This window comes from Strix aluco, chromosome 8 (assembly GCF_031877795.1).
Source record: "Strix aluco isolate bStrAlu1 chromosome 8, bStrAlu1.hap1, whole genome shotgun sequence".
Taxonomy (NCBI): domain Eukaryota; kingdom Metazoa; phylum Chordata; class Aves; order Strigiformes; family Strigidae; genus Strix; species Strix aluco.
This window is the reverse complement of record NC_133938.1, coordinates 15,401,050-15,422,612: the sequence shown is the minus strand read 5'-3', so window position 1 is coordinate 15,422,612 and position 21,563 is coordinate 15,401,050. Positions and strand designations below refer to the sequence as shown.

The following is a 21,563-nucleotide window of genomic DNA, read 5'->3' as shown; positions in this document are numbered from 1 at the left end:
ATTTGTCTTCTCATACCCTGTTGCACTGGGAAAATCCAATTCTCCAACTACAAACTGAGTTTAAAAAGACTGTCTTTTCAAACGACAAAAACGAGCATCACCACAAAAAAAAACGGGGTGGGTGTGTATGTGTGTGTGTGTCTGTGTAAAAAAAAGTTTGCCTTTCATCTTTGCTGCTCCTCCCTTGTTTTGGCTAGGTGTTTTGTGGTGTGGCTTTTTTTTTTTTTTTTTACAGTGCAAGTGGATCACCCATGTTGCGTTACTGATCAGGGTTCAGACCACATTTCTGTAGGGAGGGGCAAAGTTGGAAACAAGTCCCAGGGGTGGAGGAGAAGGGTAGGATGCTTTTCTAAGTGGTCACACTGCCTTATTTTAATCGCAAATGAGTCTAATCTCAGTTTTCTATTACTCTTAGCAGCTGAAGGATTTGTTAATTTAATTAATAATAATTGAAATCTAGACAAAGCAACATGTATTGATAATTCTCCATAATGGAGATTCCTTTGTCTTTCCCTTCTGTTATTATTAGTACTGGTGTACAAGACCATTTACACTAACAGATATGACCTTTTCAAAACGAAGAAGCAAGTGTGAGACAGGGGAGAGAAAGGAGATGAAAGATGATGCCGGTGCCACAGTCATTTTATGTTAAAGGCTCTGCTTATATGCGTAATTTATAGCGCTGAAGTCAGATTAATTTGAGAGCTGAGTTTTCAACGGCCTGTATAAATGGCGTGTTTTGTTTCAGGAAATGCCGTCTTCATGTAATTATGTCAAAATAAAAATCACAATTTTTAAGAAACTTCGATGCCTTAATTTTAATAATAAACTACATCTCAGTGACTACTTTCTTTTACTACCTTGATGCCAATTATTTTGAGTTTTACAGATACATATCTTTGCTTCAGACAGGCTCTTTCCTTACTAACTGCGTTAATAATGTTAATGAGAGAACCGCATTTTCCATACAGATGAAAAAAGCTTCATAGTCATGTCTTCAATTTTTTTTTCTTTTTTCACTTCTCTTATGGTTTAAAATGCAGAATAGGTATTTCAAATTATGAGACTTGTACTGCAGCAGTAGAGACCCTACAGCAAAACACTTCCAAAGGGCCAAGCACTGTCCCCAGATGCACAGCATGGCTTCCTATTATTTCAGTGGGAGTCTTAAACAGGCAAAGATGACAAAAAATAGTAAGTACCTGGGGAAGAGATTAAGTTTAAGTAATGAGAAAAAAATATACCTAATCTTAAATACTTCTACTCATTGTGGGAAGGTGCTGACACACTTCTCACCTCTGCAAAGTGAAGAGTAATGAGACAACTTAATTCTTGCATATTTCGAAAATGCTAGCTATGCCTAGAGACTGCAGTTAAAAACTCTGGCAAGAAATTTTCATTCCTGTGACTCATATCCAAGTCCCAACAAGCACCTAGGCTGATATACCTGAGATAACTCACAGATCAAGTTTCTAGGTTAAATTAATACATCCCTCTACTACTCACTTTAGGCTGAGTAAGGGGAACTGAATTTCATTTAAAAAATCTGGAAAGTGCTGTTTGAACTGGCAAGGAAATAGGGAAGGATGGTGGGAGACAGAAGCTACCAGCTGAACACATCTGCAGCCTCAACTCCAAACCTTTCTAGAAATCCACAATCCTACTGGATGAAGAAGTTAAAAAAAAATACAAGACCATGTGCTAAAGAATGCTCTCTTATCCGGGCTGCCCACTAAACCAACATTAACTTGAATGCCTTGATGCTTCTGGGAGATTAAGAATTGCCCCAAAGGGAAACACTGCGAAAGAAAGGGATTAACAAGAAGTGAGTTCTAAAAACTTTTTTTTTTTTTAAATTGTAGACAAACCAGAAATAGAGAACAACAGCTGAAGGGGAAATTAGAAAGAAAATGAAACTCCTGCAGACGATAAGGAATTGAGAGGGTTCAGATCTCTCATGAGATTATTAGAGCTAACAACCCAATTCAGAGAGATGCAAGATACATGTTACCATTTCTAACCCAGTATAGCATCAACAAATTTCACTAGCTACCATGTAGAAAATAAACATCAAGGGAAAATATTTTAATTGCAACACTAATTCTGCTGTTTTTTGTTTTAAAGTACACTGTGTTCATATGGTTAAATGTTTTTGTTTGGGTTTTTTATGCACCAACCCCACTCAAGCACATCACTAGAGAAACCTGGAATAGGTGACTACAGGATTTTTTCCCCTCAGACACCACACAAATATTCTCAACCTCACAAAAAATAGCTAGAATATCTATACAGTATCTGTTTTTCACTATTTCAGTGTTCCATGTGAGAAACTGCGTATTACTCATTACAAATGAGTAATCACGCACAGTTACTTGGACTGAGAGCTTGCAGCTTTTCCTGTATAAGAAGTATTTTCTTTCTCCCACCCTGCAGGAACATCTTGCCTTGCTGTTATCTACCTTTCGCCAAACAGAAACCTTGCTGCATGCGGGGCACCAGCCAGGGGAGCATCTTCCTCCTGCCTGTCGCTCACACCACCACTCACAGGCTGACGCTAGCAAGCAAGCTAGCAGGAAATGCATCCCACTGCTGCCCATTCGATGTCCTGGGTGCTCCCTGCACACGTTAGGTAGATAAACTTTTTTTAAAATTGAGAACTGCAAAAAGGTCCCATTCTTGATTACAAAATTGGGAAGAGTTAAGAAAGAAATGTAGAATATGAAAACAAAATTGTAGAGCTTGCCTCCCAAGGAAACCCCTCCTAGCTCTTGCACTGTTCACTTGGCAGGTTTTCGAGCTCCTCCTCTACCCATAGCTAACTTGCTTCAGAGAGTTACTCGCAGCTACATTTCCTCTGTTCCTTTGTTAAAGATGGAGTCCCCCCAGGGCTGCTCACAGCACTTGCTCAGGGCTACCTTCCTCTCCCTTCCATCAAAGCGGAATATCTTAGTCTCCTATCAGGCATCTCTGCCTTTCACGATTTCCAGCACTAGTTATATCAAATATGGCTGTGGAAATTTGTATTTTTCCCTCCTGCTTTCTGGAGTAAAAAATTATTTTTTAAAAATGCAGTTAAGTAGGACACCACTCTCCTTGCACCAGGGAATCAGGCTTTGTTCAAATGAGATTCAAGATTTACTATAATGTGCAATTCCAGATTAGAAATCTTATATATTTAGAAGTATTCAGGACACACATAGCTTACTTATTACCTAATGCCTCTTTTTAGTGTTTTACGGATGTCACATGCAACTTATGTATAATATGGCCAGTGTCTAGAATGCCTTTTCCAGATTACTGTCCATTACTCTTTTGTATCAGTTTGGGAGTCTTGTCACTACAAAATGCAGTTTCCTCCAGCTGAATCTTAAGCAAAACCACCAAACATAACAAATCTGTATTGCTGGTACTGTTATAACATCCAATTTCTTTGTTCAGATTCAGATCCATTAAGCTGCAGTAACAGAAAATACGCCATGTTAAGAGGTGAAAGAATACAGTCCATGTTTCTTAAAATAACAGCAAGATTTTCTTTTTGAATTGTTCTAAATATTTCCTACATGTCCCAAAGGAATCTATTGCCTTTTGCATGAACCTAGCCTCTTCTGCATGGTACAGAGCAACCTGTACATAAAAACTGCTAAGCCTTGGCACCAACAGCTTGCCATATGAATAATCAAATCGTAAGAAGAAACTTGAGAATAGTGGCAACTATACTTAGAAACAGATCTGAACTGCACAACAGTGTGTTTAAGAACGTTTTGGTTGTTGACATAACAAAGAAGATTACATGTAGACCATAGGAAATACCAGTATGATGAAAACAATGGAAGAGTTTATTTCTATAGCTCAATCTCTATCTCCCTACACATACATATATTCTTCAAAATAGTATGTGAACATAGTCTTAATGGTATAAAACTGATCCAAAAGAAGCATGCATTGTAGCAAAAAAAAGGGGAAAACAAAACTACCCTTCAAATCATCATTATATTGTAGTTATAAGACATACACAGTAAAGACAAATACTAAAGTCTAATAGAAAATTTTAATTACAGGATATAAAATTTGAGTTTGCTTAATATGATACACTGAAATTGTATCTGAACTTTTTCATCATTTTAAGAATTACTGTTTAACATCTGATGCCATAAACATTACTCTTAAAATAACTTAATTTTTTTCCAAGATAAAATATTTCACTATGAACATTTCCCATTTGTTTCATTTAGAGGCACTTTTTCTATTGAGTTTTGGAAAGGGGTGAAAAAATCATGTTTTTGTGAAAATGTCCAGTTTCTTCTGAATTCAGTTTGTTTCTATAATATGAATCCCAGCTGAGCTCATAAATCTCACAGTAAAACTTATGAAACAGCTACAACAAACATTGGGAAGACAAGAAATGGCTGATCTGACTTTCTGCTCAGGCTATTGCAGGATGAACAGATCAGTTTCCCAGATGTCTATTCATGCCTGGACTAGGAAGCCATTATAATGAAAATCAGAGTTAAAAGGTCTGGGGCCTTACCTGGCCTGGAGGCATTCTCTGAAAATCCTGTTTTTTCTGGTCTAGGAGTCGCCTAAAGAAGTGACCCCTTGAACAAGGTAAATGAGTTCTTCAGAGGCTTGAAATAAATTCCTAGGTACGAGATGCTATTTGGTCTTCGTTATTTACCCATCTCCCTCAGGTTAACACACTTCAGCAGAAACAAGAGCTGGAAAACACCGCTGTCATAGTCTCGCATAACTATGTTTTAGGCACCTAAAATGCAGATGCAATGTCTAATGGCATCCATAAACATACTTTTCATAACACCTAAAAACCTATAGCATGCACGTACAATGAAGCAGTTGCCTCTACCTCTAAGCACATCAACAATTTTAAAAATACTTGGCTCTTGGGACAGAAAAATGAAGCTTTCTAGAAACTCGTACATTGATGGCAGATTGAGGAAATAGTTTCAAAGTTGATCCATCATAAAACTGCACTGCCACCACAAGGGGTAGCCTTGTGTTCTCCTTCATGTCCCCATCAATGCCCAGCCCCTTGTGCCATCCCCAGGGCTGGAAAATGATCCAGGCCAGCACCATCAGGGTCGAGCTCCGGTTCCTGACAGCACGAGGCGGCCATGCCCACTGGGGAGAGGGGGAACCAGCAGTTGGGGCTAGGGCAGAGGAGGAGCAGCACACCCCACTCAGCACCACGGCAGACCACTGCCAGCACTGAATTCATCGAGAAACTGGGATACCCATTTTATGTCTCCAGAGCCCACGAAGCAAACTGGCCAGTGCTGCTGTTGCATTTCAAGTAAGCTCTAGTCTTCACAAATTAGCCAGACAGTTCTACCTCCAGAATCAGATTAAGATTTAAATTAGAGTTAATTGATTGAAAAAATTCTTTGAGAAGTTAATTGTTCTCTGAGCTTGCTGAATTGCTGCCTACAAACTCAGAGACAGAAGACAATAGAGATTAAGCACATGGAGAAAGTTTAAATTAATTTTAGGGAGCTGGATCCAATTATCATGAATATTTATTTTACTTTAGATTGGCACTAACAGAACCATGCATTGCCAATAGTTTAGATATGTAAAGAGAAGAGAAAGATCTAATCCATTACATCAAAAGCCACACACTGATTTTTAAGGCAGTCTGATTTGCACAGAGTAACTACATGCTCAGGTTATTCCAGACTCATTCCTTTTAGGACTACAAATTCAGGATAGTTTCCCACCTGTAAGACGCAAAAAGATATATATATTTATAACTATCCTTTTGGTACCTGCTGAGTTTTTAGTCAAAACTGTTTAGCTATGAATGTATGTCTTATGCAAGAGATGCCAGAGGAAATGACTGTAAGTGAATTAATTTATTTTTAAAAAATGTTTCCTTTAGCATCCTTAGTTTGAGAGGTAAGGACCTCTGAATGTTCATCAGCATTCCAGTGTTTACTCCCTCTGTATTTTAGGGCAAGTAACTTGACCCTTCATTCCATGCTTTATTCATTTATAAAATGAAGAAATGTTAACACAACAGCACTAGAAGTTAACCGTTCATAAAATGTTCTGAGAACACTGTGCAGTGGAGAGCTGTGCTACACTCTACTGCACACACTCCCAAGCTTTCACGCTACCTTTTGTTTTAAATTTTCTGCCCTGCTTTACCTTTTTTTTTTTTCCTAATTAGGAAATTTACCAGAAATTAGAAACAGTTTGCTAATACAAGACCAGGCTTTAGCAGGGGGGAAATAAAACTCAGTGGATGCACACAGTTGTTCTCTTCTACTATTAAAATTATGTTTTCTTCTCCAGAAACTTATGCAGAAAACGGAGAAGTAGGCAAGAAGAATATACCAGCTAATGGGTGGGTGGTGGTTCAAGGTGAGAAGACACAAGAAGGTTTCTGCGCTCCAAGTTTCCGTGTCGTTCAGCTAACCTGCCCAGTTTGCTTCACAGGGTCAGGTCCCCAGTACAGCTAACCTGATCCTACAGCAAGCTGCCTCTGCTGAGCCCCCAAACACCCCTCCAAGGCTGGCACCAGGACCAGCAGAAGAGTAGCAGGGGATGAACACAGCCAAAGCAAGAGTGAAAGGAAACGATGATTAATTCAGTGTAATTTGTGCATGACAGAAATGTGACCTAAATTTGATTAGTCTTCCTAATCTAAACAAAGGCAGAGAGGAACTAATCCATTTATGAGGTAGTATTTCTCAGTTAAGTGAGAATTCCTATCAATTGCTATAATTTTTAAGATTTTTAAAGCACCTAATTCTTCCTGATTGAAATGGAAGTTAGGCACCTAACACATTCAGAAATACACCCATAACTGTCAGCCTTGCCTCGTGTATTAACTAGTGTTACTACCTTGATCAGTTTTACTTCTACTCAAAGTGATAATGAAATGGCAATTTCTTCTAGCTGTTGAAACACAACCTCCTTGTTTTCTTGCAGTAACATTGCAAACCAAATAGATTACAGAAGAAATGGAAGACAGAGATATGTGTGGATTTCTTTTCACAGAACCGTACGAGAATTAACCTTGGAAACAATGTGAGATCCTTTAAAATAGGCTTTGGGATGTTTTTTGAATACACTTAAGACCACTATTTTTAAACTTACATCGAGAGTACATCGAGAGATGGTAGGAGTCATTTTCAAGAGAGTTAAAAAAATCCTGTTGATTTGCTAGATTCTGCAATTATCAACTAATTATCAATTATATATTAAAACATTTACTAGCTCTTCATAACTTGTTTTAAAGAGTGCATCACTAGTAACTAAATGTTCTTCATCAGGATTCCAAACTCTGGTCTGAGTTTTTGAATTCAAAGGAAAGGTAATATCATCCATCAGGGTTTCGTTTGGTTTTTTTTGCTTTGGGTTGTTTTTTGTGGTTTTGGGGGTTTTTTTCTTGCTTTTGTTTGTTGTTGGTTTTTTTTTAATTAACAAGTTGCTATATAACAACTCCTGAGTGCTCATAAATATTAACTTGCAAACTAGATGCAAGAATAAAATGAGCGTGAAGGTGCAACTACTAAGAAAATTGTCTTGAGCATACATATATAACTGAGAATCTCAAGTGAACATCATGAATTTTGGACTGTAAAGAATGACTGAGAATGAAAACTGTAACTTATGAGAAGTGTGGAAAAATGAAAGGAGGAAGTGTAAAGAAACAGATGTTGTACTTACTGATAGTAAGGAACATATCTATTCTATAAACAGCATTAAAGAAACCTAAAAGGGCAATTGGATGACATCAACACTTCTGAAGTTTCTTTGGATTCATTATAATAAATATCAGGCGAAGGGAGGCATAATTTAGCTGTCTGAATTACTGGATTATGAATTAAAAAGCTCCTTTTACTATTCCATACTCAAACCACAGTCATATTAAGCATAAGACTGTAATATGAATTCTTAAAGGATGAGAAAATATTATCAGTTCTGCAAGTGATTAAGTCTAGCCCAGAAAGAACATGTAAGGCAAATGCTTCGGAAAGCCTGCCTTTTTGTATAAATGACAGATCAAAGTGGTATTAGTAAAATTATATAATCCTGTTAAACTGGATCCTGGAAAAGGAGTACTGAAAGGCAATTTAGACTCTACCACTTCCTTAAACCACCACATTCTATTTATTTTAACTTGCAGGTCCTTGCAGAACTCTTACTGGCATGTATGTACTCTCCTTTCTGCTGAAATTGCAAGACAAGACAATCAGGTTTGTTATCAAAAACCTCCAACATAACAAACACATGCATACATTTTTCTTGGGCTGAGGAATAGCAGTCTTCTGCTTTTCACACTGACAAATTTTACAAAGACAGAAAAATTTTCTCAAATTTGTCTCCTGTTCTTCACTGAAGACTTAAAAAAATCCCCATATCCATACACAGATGGATGGAGACTTCTTACATGTTCCGCACACTGTACTGTCACCACAGGACCACCTGCAATCCTGCGCTGTCCAGATAGGTGTTCTCAAAAACACCTGGGTAAGGTGTTTGCCCAAGGACTATGTGCTGGAGATAAGAGGTAATTAGCAAATGGAACTATTCCTAGCACTCCTCCTTCAACATTAAGTGCAGAGCTGCAGCAGCAAGCTGGCACCTGGTAGAGGGAAATGCTAGATGTGATCATTTCAATTTACACATTCAGCACTATATCCCATATGCTTGTCAATGTGAAAGTGTCAGTGATAACAGAGATACCCTAAGAAAATGCTCTGTTGAAATGCTGACATGAAGTTTTTATGTATGAAGCAGACCCTCTCCTCTGGACCATCTGTAACTTCTTCCTTTTCTCATGGGGCATGTGGTGGCCATAAAATCTTTTCATTAAAAAAAAATTTAAAATTAAGTTTGACTTTAAAGAGAAAATTATAAGCCCTTAAACATCCATAAACCGAGTTTATATACCCAAGTATCATTCATATAAACACACTACTTGCTCAGCAAGAAGAAAAAATCTGCTGAGCAGGAGAAGTTTGCAGCAATTAGATATAGCTAAATTTATAACTGTGCTGCAAAATTAAAGAAAAGTGTCTGTCACTGTGACCTGTATCACTACATAAAGTTAACCAAACCAGCAAAATATGACTGGTTTTGTCTCCTGACTCTGTGGTATATTTTTCTGTGCCTGTGTCCTGTGCACATCTTAAACTCACAGGTGTTTTTCCAAAACATTTTCCAATGACTTCATAACCAGAAATTCTTTACGTACAACAAAAGTAGGAAGTCTACTTTTGTGTGAGAAGTGAAGAGTTTGCTGAATTAGCTGACCAACTAAGGCTAAGGAAGACAATGCAGAGAAGCTGAATGATTTCCTCTGCGCAGCTGAGGTTTGCAAGGTGGCACAGATCATCAGAAAAAGATGATGGAGAGGATGGAGGGAAAGAAACAGAATGACAGAGTTCACAAGGCAACAGTGTTACTCAGTATATTCCTTAAATGATCTGAAAATGGGGTGAGGAGAGATGAAGAAATCTGCTCCATGATAATGTCCTTAAAAAGTAAAGTCTACAAAAGACAAGGAGATACAGGACCATAGTAATGCACTCCAAAACCTAAAGATAAAACTTAGGATATTAGAAAAGTATTTAGTTAAGCAATGAATTCAGATATATCTACTGGGACTCAGTAACAGTGGATAATTAAGAAATGTGAGCTATAAACAGGCTACTTTGTGCATTTTGGCACTTTTCTCCAAAGCTTCCAATAATGACTACAAGTGAAAGAAAAAAACCTGAACTAGAAAGACCAAGATACTATGAGGCAATTTACAGCTTCTGTAAAACTGCATGCAATCTTAAAATCCCTAAAGCACTTTTGAAAGGACTACCTTATCTGGGAAATGAGTCCTTTGGAAAAAATCTTGTTTCCCTCCTCAGGACAAAAATCAGATGCAATTCTGACATCTACCTAACCACACCCTTGTAACACCACAAAGAGAGTCCATATTTGCACTTTTAAAAACTTGCAGAAAATGTGGGATACCCTTTACCATCTTCCTATCTAAATCAAGGAGATTCAGGCTCTAGGTACTCTGACTTCAGTCCCACAAAGTAGCGTTAATCATGTTAAGAGTCAAGCCGGTACTAAATTATAACAAAGAAAGACACATTTCAGACCTGTTTTACCTCCTGAAAATAAAATGCCTGTTCATCTGGCACAGTGGTTTCCCAAGCTCCAGTGAATGCACAGATCTCACTATTTTTTTCATCTACTTACTCTGACAGCTCTACCATGACCTACACCTCTCCCACCTCCAATGCCTGGGTGACATGGTTCAGGGAGGTAACTTTGGGAAACATCTTCCTAAAAGAAAGACCATCTCCTGCCAGTCCTGCTCCCCGTATCAGTTCACCACAGGGCCACCACACGGGTGCCAGAGCCAGCACAAAGGGAGTTGATGGGGTGACAGAGTAGGACTCAACGCTCCCCACCACCAACAGATGAAAATGTTGTAGCCCAGCGTTATCTGGCTCACCCCACTGATGTGTGTGTACTCAGAAGCGCAGCCGTGCCCAACCTCCATGACGTGGGCTCCCGGGGCAGGCGCAGATGTACTCCTGCCCAGGTGCATGGAGGGCACCTGCAGCCTTGCCCTTGACAGTCTTCCAAAGGCACAGGCACACTGCCTACTGCAAACATCTTCTGATAATTAAATCTTAATACTTTCACTTTGGAAAGCAAACACCTGACTCGGAGAAGCTGTGCACATCTCCACATGCTCCAGAGACTTTCCTAAATAACTTGTCAGCAGTGCTAATTGAAAGTGCGTAGTGTTAATATGTTAACAGCAGACATGATCAAAAATACGTATTTTCCACAAAAAGATGGAATTTGTCAAGGGGGATGGAAGAAATGCATGTGGATCTATTAGTGTGTAAATTTATTAATTTATTTTCATATTTATTTGGGATCTAATTTAGAAATTACCATTACACATTCTAACCATATGCTTCGTAGGTAGTTATTTTCCCTCTCCCTTTAAACAGCATCAAAGCCTTACATTGACCTCATTAGAGGTAGTTCAAGTTCTGATCTCCTAAACACAACATACACAGAAAACAACTGCAGTGCTTCTCTTAAAAGTCTCTGACTATAAAATCTAAGTGTATATTCAAATGACACAGGCAAATGTAACAGCTCTAAAAACAGACTTATCAGTTTAGGTTGCAGACATGCTTGTGTTGCCTATTCTCCTGAGTCAGCAGAATAAGCATTCTTGTAACCTTCAGTACTCTGGTTGAGGAAACCAAAAAAGATGAGTGTGAAAAACCCAGAGAAAAACAAAAATAAGCATTCTAAATCTAGGTATGTTAGTCTACCATCATCGAAAGGAGACACCTACCTATGCTGCAAATCTAATTTAGAAGGCATGACTTCATAAATGCTCAAAGAATAAAACTGAAATTTTAGCTGAGCATGTATGTACACACTGTTAAAAAAAATATACATATATATAAAAACCCCCGTTTCTACGATCAAACTATGCATGTAATTTGTTCAAAAATTAATTCCCAATGAAGGGTATACATTTGTGTGGGTAATACAAACGGAAATTGATTCCAGAGTCTTTTATTCCAATACCTCTTTCACCTCTAATTCCCCCAGGTTATCTTATGGATGTAGCATAATTGAGAATTATTTTCATGGAATAGCAATTTTAGATAAATGGGATATTAGAGATGAGAGCTGTATGTCTAAAATTGCCTTCATGTCTAAAACATGAAATAACATGCAGTAAACATAGTGTGTTTTGCCTATTTAAATGGTTAACTAGCATAAATAAATATATATTTAAAAAGAAATCTTTTTAAGAAATAGATTTTTAGTTAACAAGCTTCTAGGAAAAGCCACCTCATGAAGACCAAACTAAGGTACCATAAAAATGTGAATTGCCTTTTTTATTGATAGATCTATTGTTAATACTCATGAGAATCACTTGCTTGTGAGCAGTTAACTAATGCCACATTATCAAGATATAAACATGTTGCATAAAAACTCTCAAAATCTTCAGTAATGAGCTTTCCTCATGTTATTTCTTCATAGTGTCATTGGAAAGAATTCATTGGGCTTTATCAGACAAGAGTTCCCATTTTCTATCATTCTATTTTAACCTGCCTAATCAGTTGAACAAAAGTACTTTATGTAAAATGATTCCTTTAGTTGCCTTAGCTACAAATCCCTGCAGTATTGTATAATTGAAATCTACTCACGTAAGTTAGGAATAATTAGGACCCCAAATTAAGCCAAACACAAAGTTAATTCAAATAGTCAGCTGCTGTCATTTAAATGGTTACACAGTTTTATTGTTGCTTAACATCTTTGAATGCTTTTAAATGCATTTTTTTTGTGTGTGTCTTTCTTTCCCTCCTGTTATGATCTGATCTTACTCCAAATGGAAATAGGATCAAGAGAATAAATTTTGGTCAGGTCACAATCACTCACACCTTGACCAAAGATTTTCTTCAGTAAAGTTTTTCCCCATTATTGTCACTAGATTATTTCTTTTTTTTAATCGGACAAATAAAAAAAGGAATTAAAAAGAATGGAAACAGACAAGGCTTTGAGGTAAATAAAGTCAGAATCATTGAGTCTGTCATAAATGGCATTAACATGATGGCAAATTTTTAATAGCAAATATTCAGAAAGTCTCTCTTCATACTTCAAAAGACCTTTTGTAAAAAGAAGGCAACATAGAAATGCTGTTAAAATTGATCCATAACAAATCCAAGAGCTATAAAGTAATGCATCAAAGAGGTAAGGTTACATACTATAACTGCAGTTGTTGCCTGGACTGAGTTAGGACTCTGCTGATTTAACAGAGTGAAATTCAAAGTAATTTATACAGGAAACTAACTGTTATATATAATACATATAACAAAATAATTGTTGTATTAATAGATTACAGTGCAACTGGTAAAGAAAACACTGGTGGTTAGATGCATTTCTCAACCTTTTTTCTGTCGGCACTTAGTTTACATTGCAGAACAAAACACTGCATATTATAAATCCTTCCAGACAGTTTACATATGAATGACTTCCAGACTTTTGTATTCTGAGTTCTAAAAAAATATATTTGCGCAGATGTTTTTTATATATGTGAAGATATAAATGTGTATCTTTACACTAGTATAAAGATATAGAAGATTTAAGGTTTTTTATTACTGAGCAGGATTTGAATTGAAGGCCTAAACCAAACAGTTTATGCATGATATGCTATGCTGATATATTTAATTTTTTTTCCAGCTGGTACATTAATACATGAAGTGATGTTTTGTGGACTCTATCCATCTTTACGGGTAATAATCCACATCACAAACCACCCGTTTGCCCTCTAGTACTTTCCATGCTTCACTCTTCACGCATGCCAGCTTCATCTGTTGCAAATTAAATGATGCAAAAGCATAAGCAGCAAACTGTTCATTTTTGTTTACTAAAAGCATATTTATCTTAAGCCACTAAAAAGCATGATCAGTTCTAAGCCACAAACCCACAATTTTCCAACAGACTTTCAATGGTAAATGTTAACAATGAGATGTTAACAATGAAATATTAACGATGAAATGTTAACAAGAATAAATCCCAACTTTATTCTTAAAGTAACATTTTATAATTAAAAAAAAAAAACAAAACAAAACCAAAATATTAAAGGCAATCTACAAGCCTAAGTTAGAGAAAAGAACTGGGGTAGCTCAATGGGGAGAAATAGGAGAAATTAATGTGAAACACTGTGAAGGCAGATCAAGACACATGCACAGTCCAACAGGATCAGTGGCGAACAAGCAAATCTGACTGAAGCTCACTAGGAAGATGGTTAAAACAGAAGTGATATGAAATAGTGCTGAAGTCTTTAAAAAGCAAACATTTCTCATTGTTTTTTCAACTAAAAATGCAGCAGATAGGAGAATCTGGTTTCAGTGTCAACTTCCTCTCAGGGGTCCTAAATGAATTACTGGATTCAAATTTAACAGGAAAATTGCTCAAACAGCACCTTGCATTAATTGTACTTTCTGCTGGAACACAACAAAACTACCTAACTCCTGAGAGAGACATCAAAATCCCTGACAAGGGAGAACACAAAAGCCAGCTCTCCTTCCATCATCAAGATCCCTCATAAAACTCACTGACTGCTGTATCCAACAACTGAAAATTATGTGGTCCCCCTGGGCTTCTCACATGTATGTGTTGCTCAGGCAACAGATGAAAAAAAATTCATTTTCCTTCCCAACTAGTCTCACACACACACATTTTATACACCGAGAAAACATCAGTGACTATTATACTAGCATAAATCAAGAAGACAAAAACAATGAAACATTCCCAACCACCTGGACTGGTCCAAGTTCAGGAGGAACAACCAGGGCATCTTCCCTACCACTGCCAACACACTCACGTATGTTTACACAGGTTGCCTTAATGTCACCGGGACATGGATGAATCATCTCCCCGATTGAAAGGAGGACCCACGAACCAAGCTAACATTCATACAACTTTATTTCTTTACACTTCAAAAGAAAGCCAGGAGACAGACATTACAGAAACACAAAGAGCTTTAGCACAATTGGGTTTTGAAAGCCAGTGGAGTAGTTCAAGACTCTTTCTGGAAGGGCAGGAATTCGGGATGCCTTCAAGCAAAAGGATTTTTTCAGCTCCTATCTATGAGAAAGAACTGCATATTCGATTTATCATACGATGTCTTTGGATTTGAGGTATGGCTCATTTACAGAATCACCCATACAAAATCTATCATCTGTTAAAAATGCAAAAAACTTAGTATTTCTGAAAAATAGTGAACAATGATTGGAAAAATACCCAGCATTCATGTGTCTCAGTCAAAATGTCAATCCAATCAAACCATCAATGTATAAACCAGTACTATTTACAGAAATCAGTAAAACTGGAGCTGATCCAGCTTTGACAGAATGAAATTCTACCAAATTTGAAGTGATTAGAAATAAAAAACCTGAAGTGTAACACAGGGACATAATAAGTACCATGTCAAACTGAAAGTACAACAAAATTACTCAGGAACCTTTACTATATATGTGTGTATTTTATTTCCTTATCTTCCTTTCTTCTAATTTTATACTTGGACAGCGTACAATACAATGAAGTGCTGCTTTAGAGCCATATTAACCAAGTGCAAAGTCATATAATAAAAAAAAAATAAAAATCAGAGGGAGCAACTATAAATATTCTTCTAACCAACCAATGTTGAAGAGTAAATATGACACTAATTAACCACTGTAAAAGGCCAGACAATTTTTAAGAGTCTCTTCCATGAAGGTTACTGTATAAATATATACAACTGTGTAACAACATGTTGGGAGCTCCTATACTATTAAGTGCATTTATGACAAGAGTATGGATGGACAAAAAGCCAAGAACTTCTCCCTGTGAATGGTTTTATCTCCTCTTCCTCATGTAACACAATCTGGAATGTTATCACATACACAGAAATGGGCACACACATGAAACATACAGTAGAGCTGTTTGCTTAAGTCCTTTTTCTGTAGTACTTTCATCCTACATACACTTGCTGCTATTAAGACATCTGTACAACACACAATTAGCACAAAATGTATTACTTTTCTGTACCATTTACTCACAGAGGTAGACCATGAACATCAATGGATCTACCTGCAAGTATAAAACCCATTATGTGCTTGTAGAACTTGGCAACGAATATTAAATCTAAAATCATTATACTTTACAATAATTTTTATAATCTTATCATAAGGACACTAAATGTAATAAGAAAGCCAGTGCTGAGGCATTCACTGGTATCAGATGCTTCAGGCAGTTATACTTCCATTCTACACTATGACCTGAAAGTACAATATAAAGACAGACAATGTTGTTAAAGCTATATAAAAAACCTTGTTACTAAGACAAACAGTATTCTTCCACTTGACAGAAAACAGAAATGAAAATAATTAAACACTTTTAAAGTACAACTGTTAATAAAAATAAATGATATAGTTTTTTCATATTTAGTAACAGTATACTAATGAAGCCTATTTGTTTTTTAAAAGACACGTATGTCCAAATTCTGCTATTGTGTTCTTGGAAAAGTACCTTACCATAATAAACTAATCTAAAATATACCCAGATTTATATTTAATAAAGGAAGAGCCCCTTCGGCAATGGTGTCGGTGCAGGTTAGCTGAAGGTTAAGTCAATCCCCTCTCATTGCTGTGGTCAGCTGCATAGCTCGCCTCGCCCACCGAGACTCACCGAGGTTATGGCAACGGAAGATGGTAAACTGAAGTAATAGCTTAGAGGGCTCTGAAAATATAACATCTGCCCTTAGCATAACCCACTGTGTTTCTACAGTTTTACACATTACAGGGTCCTTTTCTGTTTCTGAATACAGAGCTCAAGAAGATGCAAAATCTCACCTCATAAAGGAGAACGTTTTTAAGTAACTGAAGAAGACGACAGCATATAGAAATAGTAATACTATTATACATTTATACTTTTTGCTTTGCTTAAATTATAAGATCCTCACATTAATATTTCCTAGTAAGTTCTCATGTAAGTGTTAGTACAGTATTTAAAATGGTTCTTCATGCATTCTTCTACATGGTTCTTCTACATTTTAATAGTGGTGGTTTTGCTTTAGTTTCAAAAATGTACTGTTACAGCATAGGATCCTGCAGACCTCACTGCTCAGGGAATATATGAAAGGATATTCACTGCCAGCATGTTGAAGAATCTCTGGCTTTTCCAGGCAGTCTGTCAGTCTCTATTACCTGGAAATGCACTTGAAAAGTTTAACAGACATACTTCTTTAAGAAGTTTGGTGTCACCATTTAGATCAATTTCCTTTTTGGAAGGTATGTTGGGCCCACACCTCCCTCAGAAAAAGAAAAAGAGATGTCCCAGATAAGTATGCACCAGAACATCCCTCTGAAAATGGCACGCTCTTCCAGGAAAGAAAACAGGACTCAGTGCAGCAGTTGCTTTCTGAAGAAACCCAATTGCTCCCTTCACACAGATATTTTCATCTGCATAGTCTGTATTGGCCAATTAAGAAAAAACATTTGTTAAAAAATCATAACACATTAGGTATACATGATAAAAATGAAGATAGTATTTGAAGTCTTATTAGAATGACCCTTCAAAGGGCGTGCAATAACTGGCTGGCCTTATTATACTGGGTGTGCTCATAGATGCTTTGCAACCTCTGTTAAACCAAGTAGTTGCCTACTGTGTGCTTCACAGAGCTCTCGCTGTGATAAATTCCCTGGCTAGAGACTAAATTAGTGCTCCTATTTGCTCTTGCGTGACTCTGTAATGGGTTTCACCCCTTGTAGAACTTAAATCCGCTAATTAACAAAAGTTGATTTCTTCTCAAGTCCAGGGCACAAGACTTTCTGAATTTTTATCCTGGGCAAAATCCTACTAATACTTCCTAGTAAAACTGTAGGAGAACCGACATGCTTCTAGTTTGCTGAGTACTTGTGCCATCTGCCTTAGACACTCTGAGTGGCGTGACAGGAGGCTGGAGATCTTAAGCAATACACTAAAATAGCAAGTACCTTTGTAGTGGCCCACTGTAGGTTGTCTGTATTTAGGATGTCTTTTCTTTAGTAAATGCACTAATGTTGGCTACACATATAAAACTGCCTCAAATTTAACACTCAGCTTCTTGGCTGGCATAAGTGGAATTTAGAGGAATTTATATTTCTCAGCGTAATGTTAATTAAAATGTACATTCAGAGCAAAAGACAGGCTGGATTCTTTTAAAAACACATTAATGCCATTTAGGAAAACAGAATTAAATAGATAATAAAAGCATGATGCTTCATCCTTTGGACAATGCATAGATAATAATTCATAACAAAATGAATTAGAATTGTATTAAACTTTGATTAAAATAAAATGTAAGCAAAGAAAATTATTTCAGTGCTTTCCAAGCACTTGTGCTTCTCAAGCAGCAGAAGAGAATAAAAACAAAAGGCATCTAAAGCTAGTCAAAAAGGTGGATTTTGTAAGCAAGATAAAGCTTAAAATATCAAAACTTGTACAGTCCAAAAACCAATCTTAATCAGAATGCTTAGCTCTGATATTTTTTTCATATGCGTATTAGTGTATCTGTCTTAACTTGCTTGAAGAGAAACCAATAATATGTATAATAAGCTTTTTACCCTGCTTTGCTATGGAAACAAGGCATGTGTGATCTCACTCTGACTTTCTGTACTTTCTCAGATAATTTTTAACTTGTTGGATGATTTCACCTAATTAGGAAGTGGGGGGAAAAAAAAAAAAAAGAAAAAAGAGGCAGTGTCAAAAGTAACTCACTTCCTACAGTTCGTATGAAACAGGTAAGTAAAGGTGCAGGACTCAACTGCATGGCACTGACAGGTCCCATCGTCCCTTCGCGAGACCAGAGAGCCAGGATGGTGTGGGATGGGGACAGGCTTGGCACAGCCACAGTGGGAGCTCCCGTCTCCCCCAGGCAATCAGCCACGGTACAAGGCTAGGCTTCACACAGCCACCTGCGCAGCATCAATTCTAACTAATTTCCAAGGTAGTTCTTTCACTCTGTCTTTTGTAATAAAATTGTAGTTTTAAAGACATACCTATAGTAGAATATGCTAGAAAAAGGGACAGAAAAATACATTAAGCTCATGACTCCAGTTTTTCATTCCTTTTCCTGCCTCTCATCTTCTCCTTATTTAGGGCTGCAATGCTTGCTGTTGATGATAATAACAATGTTTTTCAAGCTACTACACAACAATATTGACCTGTTGTTGATCTATGTACCGGCAGCGTATAATAACTCGGTGTGGTTTTCCCCTATAGCTGCTAGCACTTGTCCGTTCCAGGTTCCTTTTACCTGAAGAAACAGACTGCTTCAAAAGCAACCCCACCTGGACTGCGCTAGCCAGGAAAAACAAAGCATAACCAAGACCTTCTTAACTGAAGATATAACTCCTATTTGGATAGGCAACACGAAAATAAAATTGCAGCCTTCATATAACTGTGCCTGCTTGCTAACTCCCTGGTGAGTTAAAGTTAAGGCACTATGAGAGTAATGAAGTCTTTATCTTGATTGGAAAATGTTTCATTATATGAACAAATGAATCACTTGTCCACACCCAGGATGCTTTTTTCCCCCTCTCTGTCTGTTTAACTGTACGGAAACATTAAAATATAACAGCAGGGAATTCAGCCAGGTTTCATCTCTCCCACCAACTGCAACAACCTGTATATACACATAAGATCTCTATAAAAAAGCCCTAGGTTTCATGCGAGAGAATTAAAGATTTTCTTATTGCTAGCAAAAGTTAGATGCTCTTATTTTAACCTTTGTTCATGTTCGTACTTCCAGGCATGAAGTGCTACTAAAGCACGTTACACTTGGCATCTCTTATTACTGAAGCAGAAGGCAATGTAATCTTGTGAGAAAGTGTAATAATGTGGTATTCATTTTGCTTCTGTGGCTGGAAGCCAACTCTATATTAATATTCATTTCCAGTATACAGAGCCACAATATTTCATTTATTTTAAGAATTTACAATTAATTTGGTATGATTCTGTTATCTGCTCCCAATTTCCTTCCCTGTTTCTTTTAGCTGAAAAAGCAGCTCTTGTATAGACTTTAAAAAAGTAAATTCACAACTGAAGCATCAGAAGATTGCTACTGGCTACTAAAAGCAAGAAAAAACACAGACAGAACAAAATGAACTTGAAATATTACAGATGACAATGAAAATTAGCTTTCTGCAAATGGTAAAATTTCATCTGTAGAAGTTCTCAGTTGACTTTTTCCTTTCCAAACTCAGCAGATAAAACACTCCTTGCAGCATGCTGTTTGCCACTATAACCAAACCAGAGAACGTTGTTTGTCTGCTTTCCTTTGTTTTCAAATTATTTCAACCACCACATACATAGCATTAAGCTGCAAATATGTGAATCTTTGTAAAATATAATAAATATAGGGATTTGAAACAATTATAACAACAAATAAAATCCTTAGTATTTTCAAACTTCAGAAAAAACATAAATAGATGCCTCTACTTCCTACACCTTTGGTTTCCACTAGTGCAACCACTTTTGCAATATAAGTGCATTTATAATTAACACAAGTTATTACCTAACCAGCCAGTCATAAGATCTGTAATTCCATTCTCCTAATATGCATTTACCTTCCTTACCTGTGAAAGAGCCTGAAAAGCATTTTACTTTCCAGCTGCTGGCACTTACTCTCCTATAAAAGTGAGATTATACCCAGGTCCACAGACTCAACAGACACCAAGAGAGCAGTCAGTACAGCAGCTATCAAATCAGAAATACCATCAATGATGAAACCATCCAAGATCTGCAGTGTGCCATGGGAAATGCCAGTTTTCTAATATATCCTGGCAATATTTAAGGAGAAAGAGGGGAGGGAAAGGAAACTGACTGTGAAAGCTATTTAAGTGAAATGAGACTTCCCCATGTTCAGTAACCTTCATGGAGACTCTCAGGACACACTCCCTGACATATGTGTATGTTCACACATACATACATACAACCTATTTCAGCAAAGCTTGTCTGTCAGTACAACACAAGAATGAGTGGTGTTAGTCTAGAATAAATGATTAGGAAATTACACAGTGAATATGTAAGACTGTATACAGTATTTAAATTTTTAATACTGGGTTTTGCCATTTTTGGGTACTAGATCCTTCTTGTTTGTATAGATCTGGGGAAGAAGAGAAGGGGAGGCAGAGCAGCTTTCCTGAACTATCCCTGAAAATTTAGCCTTAAAATTTAAATAATTTTGACAGGGTATGGTATGTATCTGCTTTAAATGATGGTGAGATCATGCCACAGATGCACCGAAGAAGCCTATATATTATATACCGATTACTGAATAATGCAAGAAGGCATGGAGGTGCTGTTTTACTAAACAAGTCTTTTCACCTGCAATCTAGTCAATCAAAATGATTACACCCAGAAATAGCCTCAAGTTCTATACAAATATTTGTCATTAAAAATTCATAACCATGTTTTCCTGATCATTCATTTGTGTTTCTCTGTCTATTAAAAGGGCCACAAGAACAGCTGGGGAGACAAACTGACTGGATAAAGTAGAGTTTCTGAAGAAAAACAGATAAAGAATAGATGATACAACTTCTTTTAAAAAGACTGTTCCTCCCTCATCTCTTAAAGAGCTATTTTAAACACATCTGATAGCAGTGAAGTATTTTTCCCTTTTTTTTTAAAAAAGTGAAAATATTTTTAAGTAGATGCTATTTCTGTATGCACTTTGAGTTTTATTTCCTGAAATTTAACTTGCATAGTTCTAATCTTAATGAAGTGTTTTCCATTTTATTTTCAGCCAGACAAATTAGAAACAGGTATTCTGTTTGCACTTAGTTGTTTTATATCACATTTAACATATCTATACACTGCTTCTAAATGGTTGCGCAACGAGAACAGAAGAAAAAAGAATAAACAGGAAGAGTCCAAAAATCAGGCACCTACCAATCAAGGATATTAATACTGTCACTTCAGATACCTGAATACTGCATTTCAGTTTCAACATACTACACTGTATC

General features: G+C 36.8%; 1 protein-coding gene across 20 annotated transcripts in view; it reads right to left on the bottom strand.

Annotated features, from left to right (window-relative positions):
* Positions 1–21,563, bottom strand: part of ADGRL2 (adhesion G protein-coupled receptor L2) — a 399,589-nt gene that overhangs the window by 106,371 nt on the left and 271,655 nt on the right. The window lies entirely within an intron of this gene.